This window comes from Polypterus senegalus, chromosome 3 (assembly GCF_016835505.1).
Source record: "Polypterus senegalus isolate Bchr_013 chromosome 3, ASM1683550v1, whole genome shotgun sequence".
Lineage (NCBI taxonomy): Eukaryota > Metazoa > Chordata > Cladistia > Polypteriformes > Polypteridae > Polypterus > Polypterus senegalus.
The window spans coordinates 300207680-300218657 of record NC_053156.1 but is presented as its reverse complement, the minus strand read 5'-3'; the positions used below and the strand labels follow the sequence as shown (position 1 = coordinate 300218657).

Sequence of the window (10978 nt, the reverse complement as noted above, 5' to 3'; positions counted from 1 at the left end):
TTTTCTAATGATGGTGTGTGGCTATACAAAGTCATGTGAAGCACAACTGGTCAGTTTTCCAATCTGGACAAGATGAATGAACCAAATACATTATTAAGAGAGGAATTCCCATTGCTTCCACTGATTCAACTATGGGACCACTGAAGGGACATAAGGAGAAAAGTTTTTGGTGACTGTAAATGTCAAAAAAAATCTCTGACTTAGTAGAAAGAAAGAGGGAGCTCTAGAAAACAAAAATGATAAATGGGCAACATAGGTTATTAACAGGAACCCATGGTGGAGATTTACTAGAGTAATAAATAGAAAAGTGATGAAGCAAGAAGTAATGTGTTAATAGAAGATAAAATAGCAGCAGGGTGCCATGGTGAGTGTTTAGTTTGGCCAGGAACGGATTGACTGGTGTCTTTGACAGGTTAAAACATTAGAACAATCTTAACAAGAGCAGGCCATTCAACCCAACGAAGCTCTCCAGTCCTATCTGCTTAATTCTCTGTAAATAACATCAAGTTTTAAAGGTCCTTAAAGTTTTTGTGTCTATCACACTACTTGGTCACTTATGTGCCTGAGGTTTTCTGTGTATAGAAAAAATTCTTAATGTTCACCCCAAAGTCCGGGCCTCTTTACTAATGCCTTTCTTCACCGCTCTCATTCCTCTGAGCTCCGTCCTTCTTCTACCCGACTCCAGCCATCGAACTTAGGGAGACGGCCCCTTTTATACATACCTGGACGTGCTCCATGTGCCTCCCGATTAGCTTCCGCCGGCACTCCCCAGTGTGGCGGAAGTACCGGCTGCGCACCCGGAAGCACTCTGGGTGTCCCTGGTCTTCATCCTCCCAGCACTTCCAGGGTGTGGCAGAAGTGCAGAGGGCCAGGAATCCATAGGCATTGGGGCGCGTCCTGGCGGTGACCACGGGCCCCTATAGGGTTGAGCTTCAAAGGTCTGTTCCCATGGTCCCCAAAGCCACCAGGGCAGTCGCCTTCACGTGGTCTGGGGGAGGCATAAGCCCTCCTCTGGTCCTCCTGGGTGTCCTGGCTGGGTACCACCCCCAGCCTCCTGTGACAGTACGTACCCAGTCTCAGCTAAGAGCAGGACTGACATCTGAACATGAATGAGGTCCCATTTTACTGCACCCCATCCCATAAATTGATGCTCATTAAAACAATTTTGTAATTTTCTGATACTAACGATAAGGTTTCACTACAAAGGTAATAATAATATTAATAATGTTCAAAATAGTAGGATGGAAAGATCGAGACACCGAATGAGATTTAAGCCTGATAGTGGACATTTTTATTTAACAATGAATAACCCCATAGCCGTACTTTCAGAACAATCGCCTTCCCCCTGATATGGCCACAAGAAGCGTCTCCCACAGTAACACTGAAATTAGTCACGTCACGGTCAATCTTTCTAATTGTCTTCCACTGTGTCGTGTCATGATCCTCCCTTTTCTTCTGCAAGGCTTTATTTATCCAAGGCCTCGGGAGTCGTTACCTACCTTCTTAAACATTTCTGAACTTGAAAAGTGTAACATGAATGCCAGAGGGATTCATGGAACGTAAAGATCAGCCCAACTGTTTGACACTTCACTGTCCGTCACTAATCCAGCCCTGCTTATCTTCAGGGTGATACTACAGCACAGCTTGCATCCTTGACCCTGCGTGTTGGTACTGTGGTATCACTTGTGATTCCCATATGCCTGTTCATTCACACTTGGGGCAATGATCTTAATGTGCAAGAATGCAGCTTGCTTTACTATCGACTCATGTGGAGTCAGTGGAATGTATAATCTACATATTACCTCACATGCTGTGAGAGCGCTTAAAGCTTACTGCAAAATTTGAGAAATATGTGGTTGTGACATCCCCAATCATCACTATTACAAAGCTTTATCTTTCCTGTAGCCAAAATGTTACCTACACTTTCAATTTGGTTGACGAAGCAGGGCTTCTCTGTGTAGATGGATCAGCCATGTACCAAACAAGATTAGTTACAAATATTATTCCATCTCTGTCAGATAGAAATCATTATATGAGTTTAGTGTTGGCCAGCGTTTCTGAAACCATTCAGCATTTTGTGAGTTGTGCCCGCCAATCTCTGCCTAAATGCCATCTTCTGGCAGCTCCTGGTGAGTTAGGACAGCTCATAAGTTCTCCTAAATCCTGCTGAAGATTGAAGTAGTTTTCTAAAGTAGGAAAGGTGATAAAACACTTTTACTCCTAAGAGTAGGACCAGATTTGCATCACTTAGATTTCTGAACCAGCTTGGACCAGTCTCCTGCGTTGAGATGCTTGATAAAGATGGGCCCAACTCTAAAGTCACCTGTCATGTGGCTCAGGTTTAGCAGCAGTGAAATTTAAACAAACACCAACATTATGAGAGTAAATTCAACATGACAGACATATAGCAGAACTTAGCATAAAATGACCATGCGATGTTTAAAAATGGGAAACTGCCCAGTAACATATTTAATGTGATTTTGTGAGACACAAAAACAATCTCAAAAGTACTTCTTATGTTTATTTTAAATAGAATGCATTATGTGCTTTTTCATGTTCTCTAACTGAAATGCTTTAATTTCTCATTTTTTTACAGATTGGTGGATGAAATTAGGTAAGGATGCTGATTAGAAACTGAAACAACCTCCTCCTCCTCCTCCTCCTGGCTCTTGGTTCTCTATTCCTCAGTCAAGACTGATTTATACTTCTCTGTCAAGCCTACGCCATAGCTATGCTGTAGTCTGTGTAACCTGACTCATGTCTCTTACATGTCACATTAATCTGGACCCTACACAGACCTCTACAGCTCTGATTGACCAGTTTGATAACTACGTATTTCCTGAAATGCAGATCATTCGCTTTTCACATGCTTCTAGCACTGCCTACTAGCCTTGAGGTATGAGCCTGCAACGCAGAAGTACAAACCGCTTTGAATAGTGTAGCCTACAACATAAGCTTGACACAAAAGTATAAATTAGTCATAAGAAGGCAATCCATTGCAACTCCAAGACTCTTTCGGCAATAGCTTTTAATATCCAATGTACAGTGTTACATATAAATCTGAAAAACTCTCTGGACAGTGTACTACTGCCATCTAATGGATTAAATAACATCATGCTCATACAAAGAATCATGAGTATTTCTATGTGTTTTGCCAATTTAAGTTAACTCATCAATATTCATGAGTGGGGTGGGGATTTCAACAAAAATACACAATAGCGTGTAATCGAAAAGCTGCAGAGCCAGTTTTAGAACCGACTGAAACTGAGCCATTAGTTGAAAGAAGTGATAGCGATGACAATGCAAGTTGGTCATCAGACATTGACACAGTTAGTGTTACAGCACTGCACGACCTGCATGTGGTCGTGTGAATGTTCACTGTAGTGCAAACTGGTGCATGGCATTGCAATCAAGTGGAAGGATGAGTAAAATGTTAGCCCACTAAGCACTGTTCACAAATTGCAAAAACTGTTAATGTTTGTTTGTGTCAGTTGAAATGTGGCATTCACTAAACCTTGAAATGAGGTAGCCTACAACAACACAAGGGGCACACCGATCATCTGGATCAGTCACTGACATTCTATCTTCTCAGGCACAAGCAACAGAAAAATATTATAAGAAAAGTGTGCAAAGAAACAGGCTTGCACTATCCCAGTTGTGACTTCATGCTGTGCGTTGGTGACTGTCTCAAATCATGTAGCACGAAGCACATGTATTTAATCTGCATGAGTACAGCAGTGGACAGAAGACATACTGTACCTGTCCAACAGTATTTGTGTTGACATTCTAATATTTACATGTTTCTTTTACACATACCATTTTTTCTTGTTGAAGAAAATACAACATTTATGGATTATTTTTTCGGGGGTAAACATATATCTAAGTACACTCTTAAAAATCCACTTTTCTAATAGCACTGTATAGTTCTTTACTGGTTCCCCAATGAGAAATTGATTGACAACAAAAAACTTTCATTCTGGAATGGGTTCTTTGCATATGAAGTTGGTTCTTTGTGCTTTGAAAACCTTTTTAATACATAACAACATCTCAAAGTCTCTTCTTTTCCAAAAAGGATCCTCCAACTAACATCTCAGAAAAAGAGTGGAAAGCAGCCATGCCTAGAATACACTCTAGCTCCGTAGGAGCAAAGCATTCAATAATTCAGCTTAACATCTTTCATCAACCACATTTATCTCATTTATAATTGTCCAAAAGGTCTCTAGACAAATATTGGATTCACAGATAGGTTTAAAGTGGAGAAGGACAACTTGATTCTGATAGCCAACACCACACTACTCCTCCATAGACTTATCTTGGTCAACTAGAAGAATAACAACCCACCTTTGTAAGTCAGTGGGCAACTGATGTTCTATACTATTTGAAATTGGCAAAACTCAAATTCTCACGCAGAGGATCTGCTCAAAACCTTTTTTTAAATATGGCAAGATGTAATTAATATAAATTTAGAAAAAGACATTTCCCTTTTTAAGTTACTAATTTTCCCTCTCTTTCTCTCAGAAGGGTGTTGAATTCTGTTTCTTTAGGTTTGATCTCATATTGTTCCTGCTTTTTTAAACCTTCTGATTTTATTTTTTATTTTCATCTTTTGTTTCTAATTTGACTATGAAATAATTTGTTGTATAAGTTCAACTTGATTGCATGCAATGTTATTTTCTTGAAGAAAAAAAAAAAAGAAAACCTTCTTAATGAGAAGAAAAAAATGTTTAATGTATGGTAGGCTAACAAATTAAGAAACCCAGCCACTGGAGTCACACATGGCAGTGCAGTTTTAGTGCCAGGTAAATTGGGGAGGATTGCATCAGCAAGGGGAATAGGGATACAACTTCAAATCATACATGCTAATGAGAAACAGCATATCCATCCCGGATCAGTTGAGGCCCGGGTTATTAATTAAGTTTAGGAAACCTTCATGTGGATGAGTCTTTTAGGAAACAAAAATAGTTCCCCTATTTCATCGCCATGAACATCCACTCTGGCACCTTGACTTTTAAGAGTGAAGGTTAAACAGAAGCACGAAATTCAGTAAAACCAGAAAAAAGTCCTGATCTGAGTTCACTGGTCTCTGCCCTAAATGGCCAGAGGGAGGGCTCAGGAGTGATGATATCAGAGTGGCCCCACCTCCTGGGGCTCCACCCACAAAACTCAAACAAAGGAGGCACATTGAGGACATAGTTACACACACACACAGAAAATGGATGAAAAGTAATAATTCAAAGACAACAACAAAAACAATACAATCCATAAATTTAAACTACTACGTAAGAGTGAAGCACTGATTACATGTTTTGCGTGACTTAATCAAGGTTTGGCTTGTTCTGTTTGCTGTGAACTTCAATACTTTCCTATTAGATATTCTGCATGTATTTGATTGAATGTCTACTGATTAGATTCTCTCTAATCTGTTTGTTATCTTTGTGTCTTTTTTTCTGTTCAGATGAAGAGATGGTAAAGCCACCAAAGAAGCTTATAATCACGACAAACAAAGCTTAAGGGCTTTCAATAAAATGATCGTGCAAGTCTATTTTGTGGTTTTCTGATTTTAAATCTTTAATGGAGTATGTCATGTCACGATGGCTCTCTCTAATTAATTTCCATTTTGTCACTGGACTGTCAATCAGCTTATCAGATCTGTCTTGTGGATTTTATAAAACAAAGTCGTCTGCTTTCACTTCTCCTTCTGCTCACGTTCTGATTACTCACCACATTAACACTTTGCTGAGCTTGGGGAGTTCCTAAACTTCACCCAAGAAGAAGGTCATCATCATGGACAAAACATCAGTTATAGTGGATTCAGAACATATTCAGACCCCTTCATTTTTCACACACTTTATTTTGTTAGAGATTTCATTTTAAATATATAAATGTGCCATTTTCACCCATCAATCTATTCTGGAATCCTAATGGCAAAGTGAAAACTTTGTTTCAGAAAAGTTTGCAAATTTATTAAAAACCAAAAATTGAAATATTCAGACCCTTCATTCAGTACTTTGGCAGCAGTCATAGCTTTGAATCCTCTTGGGTAAGTCTGCACCTGGATTTGGGCAATTTATCCCATTCTTCCTCTTGGATTGGAGATGAAGTGTCTCTTAAGCATGAAGGTCCGATTAGTGGAATGTTGCAGTTGAGGTTGTTGTCCTCCTGGAAGTTTCTCCAATCTCCATACAGGTTCTTTGGGACTCAGCCATAGTGACCATCAGGTTGTTGTAATGATGACAAATTTGAAACAGCATTTTGAAATGCTCTGAAACTTTTCCAATACTACAATTTTAAAACACCACCCTGAAGTCAAATGGAAAAAGTCATGTGACTATGCTGCACAGGACTTTGTGATGTCACCACCCGTTTCAAAACATTCCAATAGTCATTTCGACATTGGAAAAACTAAAATTGAATCAATGCTAATGGCTAATGGCCTCCGATCAGAATATTTAATCCACAAAATAACACTTAACGGGTTTAAAAGTCACAAAATTAAATTTAACAAACTTACATCTCACTTCTTTCTGCTGTTAATTGTCTTCTACCTCCGCCACATGATATTTTTGCATAATAACAAATAGCAGCAAATATAAGCAATAGAAAGGATTATACAACCTTGGCAAGTTTATGTTTATGTTCATTCAGTCCCAGATGGTCCAGTTCCTTTTTAACACGGGTCTGCAAAATTAAACTCATTAAAAATAATTTGAACTAGGAATGTTTTTTTTTTATTTGAAATTCATAACCCTGCCCGGGATTTGTTTCCTGCCTTGTGCCCTGTGTTGGCTGGGATTGGCTCCAGCAGACCCCCGCGACCCTGTAGTTAGGATATAGTGAGTTGGAACCTCTTCTTCTTTTCCCACATCTGTGTGGGGTCAATGTGATTGGTCAACTTTCTCCATACAGCTCGGTCCTGCATCTCCTCCCCAGTCAGACCTGTTTCCTTCAAGTCTTCTTTTCCTTAATCCATCCACCTCCACTTTGGCCTCCCTTGCTTTCTCTTCCCCTGTACTTTCTTAATTATCTCTCCCATTTTTGTTGTACCTCTTATAGTCTTATTTCTTATTCTGTTCTTTTTTGTAACTCCACACATCCACCTCAATATTCTCATTTCTGCCAAATCCAACTTCTTCTCCTACACTCCCTTTACTGTCCATGTCTCCAGATGCCTTCTTACAGTCATTCCATTCATACTGCACTCCATGGTTTATCTCTGCATCTAATTTTTCATCTTGGGCTACCACTGATCCTATGAACAAGCATTTCCAAAGTATTAAGCCCCAAATGCACTTCTAAAGAAGGGGAAATCCCATCAGAAACTTCGACTAGACACAAAAAGGGCCTCATAGAATCTTTATAAAAGATGTATTCTTCGCAAAAAATGTTTTCCTATAACCATGAAGCTCCATGGAACACAAAGTCAAAAAGGAATTGTATGTAACAATAAGTCCAATCAAAATCAAACATGCCCAATACAGATTCCAATAGCAAGAACAACATACAAGGCACAAGGTTTGCTAAAAATCCATAAAATCACACAGCACATTCCATTTATGAAAGCACAAGAGCTCATCACTCCTAAGTGTTTGCAAAATTACCCACCAGGGAAACCCTGCAGATTTATAAGGCTGGGGGCAGCTCCTGGAGGTGATTAACTGGTGGCTCCACCTCTTGCTGTATCATCCACATAACACATGGAACATAATACAGGCAAAGAAAAAACAGGCTTTTTAGCATGCTAGAAGTCCACCACCAGCTCTTTTGTCTTGCTGATGATGAGTTGCAGATGGTTCTCCCTACACCACACGATGAAGTCCATCACAAGTCTCCTGTACTCCGACTCATCTCCATTATTAATGATGGAGAAGACATCTGAAACTTTCTGTAGCTGGCAAGAGTTGGTATTGAACTGAAAGTCCATTGTGAAGAGGATGAACAAGAAGGGAGACTTTCTACAATACAATACAAAACATTCTAAGGTCCTGCATTGCCTTTCAGCTTCACTCCTGTTCAGGTTATTAAATCTGCCAGTTAAATAAGATTAAAGCAATTCCTAATACACCTTCTGTACTAGACTAGCCACCTAACAATTCAATAAATAACTTTAAACAATTAGCTTCATTTCAAAAAATGAGAAAGAGGTCTGCGAGAATCAGTAGCAACAAGTTTCTTGGTGTGTACAGTATATCTCTGTGTACCTCTCCTGGACAATCAACAGCAACTCTGTTGTCAAGAAGGCAGAACAACGTCTTTATTTTCCGTGAAGACTGAAGTTAATCGGCTTCCCATAACCCATTCTTACCACCTTTTTACAGAGGAACTGTGGCGAGTGTCCTCTCAAACTGCATCAATGTGCAGTTTGGGAACAGCAAAGCCCATGAGTGCAAGATTCTGAAGTGCACGTTGAGGATCATAGGAGTCTCACTCTCCTCGATCCAGGACATCTTTCAGACATGCTGTCTGTGTAGACCCTCTGCTATTGTGAAAGACGTCACTCACCCGTCACACACACTGTGTGACCTCCTACTAGCAGGCAGAAGAATCCACAGCATTAGGACCAGCACAACCAGGTTCTATAACAGTTACTTTCCTGAGGCTCTCAGACTTCTGAACCCCTACATGCCAACTAACACCATATCTCTATAACATTCTCCCAACTATGTACTGTCACGTTACACTCTGCTCTTTACTATGGACATTGAGCATTGTATGCGCTTCATAGTTTTGCTTTTTTATTTTTTTCTTATGTTACTTTGTACTGTTGCACTGGTTTTAGTAATGTTATGGTGTTTGTTAAATGTATGTTGATTTTTCTGTTCACCTGGGACTGTAAGGAACGAAATTTCGTTCAGTCATACACTATGTATGTGGATGAATGACAATAAAGTTGAATTGAGCTAAGCTGAAATTCTAGAGAAAAGAGTTTGTGGTAAAGCTGGCTTGTAAAGAGTTTCTGTATGTCCTATGGCAGTCACTATGATTAGACACAGTTTCTGATTCTTCTCTGTCTTTTCCTGATTTCAAAACTCCTCCATTCAATATAATTATGTTTATTTTGTGCTCCTTTTATAAAGACATACTTGATATATTACTAGACAGGGGTGCAATTGTACAGTATGTCACTACTGTATATTGTGTTGTATGTTTGTGTTTTGTGCTATATATTGTTCACTACTATTGTACATAATATTGTGATCTTCTCCGTGAATCGTGGGGGAGAGGTTTCTGTGTCACGGTGACCCTAAGAGCTATGTTGTCCAGAGTGAAGCTCCTGGTAGGGTCACCCAAGGCAAATTGGTTTCATGCGAGGTGTCAATCAAAGAGCATTTCAAGCCTCTAGGGAAGTAAAACCCTGATTCTAAAACTCTACTTCCTTATGGCCATATGTACACAGAAAAAAAGGCTATGGAGATAAATCCAGACAGAAAATCCAGACTGGAGCTCCTAAGGTTGTCAGTATTAATTTCTTTCTGGCAACTCATGCAGACAAGCCAGCTCCAAATGTAATGCTCTGAACTACCCTGGACCCCACTGGTAAGGCCAAGATAGAGGCCTTGTTGTATGGGCAACAGAAGGTCTCCATAAGTATTGCCCAGGCTTGTGCCCTGGAGAGGCCACTCTAGTCTCATCATAAGGTCAGAACACAATAATGAAGACATCAGTTATGGGTAGTAGTGTACAATATATGTATTGCTGTTTTAATGATGTGTGAGCATAAATTATCGAGTATGTCACTCACTTTGCAAAAAACAATCAAAAACATACCTTGATGTATCCAACAGGGGGCGTTATCTCCCTTGTTGGAATGAGTTCTTTTGTAATTGCAGTGTGTTACATAACCAGAATCTATATAGATATGATATTAAAAGGTGATACCCCTCCCTTAGTGATATGGCGGTAAGAAATCACATAGGAGAAATAACTTAGCTTTCTTTAATGACGGCTTACACTGCATAACAGATGAAGGAAGCCAATGGCAAAACCCAGATCGGGAGTGGGGGCCCGATGTGTAGAGTCTGCCATTTTCTCCGTTGCGTTGGAAGGATATTCAGGATCGGATGACGTTATCTCCCATCTGTCCATCGGCTTCAAAGGTATGCCGGGCAATGTTCCAAGGGTTTATACCAGGGGTCTCCAACACATCGTTTGCCAAAGGGCTAATGAATCACACATAAATTTGAAAACTTGATTAGTCAAAATAGGGGTGGGCGATCTTTCCAAAAATTTATATCATGATCCTTTTAACACAAAATCACGTTCCACAATCTGAATTGCAATCTCTTTTCAATGTAGCATACACTTAAGAGACTATCCGGACTCAAACTCATCAAGACTTAAATAACACTTTATTTTAAATATCAAACAAAGTTGAATTCAATTGTTCTCTCATTCGCTAGCTAAGCAGAGTTAAGAAACACGCCCCGAAACTGGCGAGTGAGTGAGGAAGGCCCCTCCCCTCGGCCTGCTGCCTTTTTCTAAGATTCACGTAAATAAATCGGTCCCGCAAGTGAACTCTGATTCTTAGCGTGATGAGAGAAGTCGCAAAATCAACTGGAATGTTCAAGCAAATTATAGAAAAAATCCAATCTAAATCCATTAAGTAGTTCTCTTGTGAAAAGTGGACAGACATACAGATATTAGATTTTATCTATACTAATAAAAGGCAAAGCCCTCACTCACTCACTCACTCACTCACTCACTCACTCACTCACTCACTCACTCACTGACTCATCACTAATTCTCCAACTTCCCGTGTAGGTAGAAGGCTGAAATTTGGCAGGCTCATTCCTTACAGCTTACTTACAAAAGTTAGGCAGGTTTCATTTCGAAGTCATAACTGGAACCTATTTTTCTCCATATACCGTAATGGACTTTAGCTCGATGGCTGTGGGGGGCGGAGCTGCGTGTCATATCATCACGCCTCCCACGTAATCACATGAACTGACTGTGAACGAAGTACGCAGAAAAGAAGGAAGAG

General features: G+C 39.8%; 1 long non-coding RNA gene across 1 annotated transcript in view; it reads left to right on the top strand.

Moving 5' to 3' along the window:
• The window catches only part of LOC120526355, a 16031-nt gene extending 10565 nt beyond the window's left edge, over window positions 1-5466 (top strand). The window contains exon 4 of the long non-coding RNA XR_005633126.1: window positions 5456-5466. This is a non-coding gene — a long non-coding RNA (uncharacterized LOC120526355). The remainder of the gene's footprint in view (window positions 1-5455) is intronic.
• Window positions 5467-10978: the final 5512 nt, after the last annotated feature.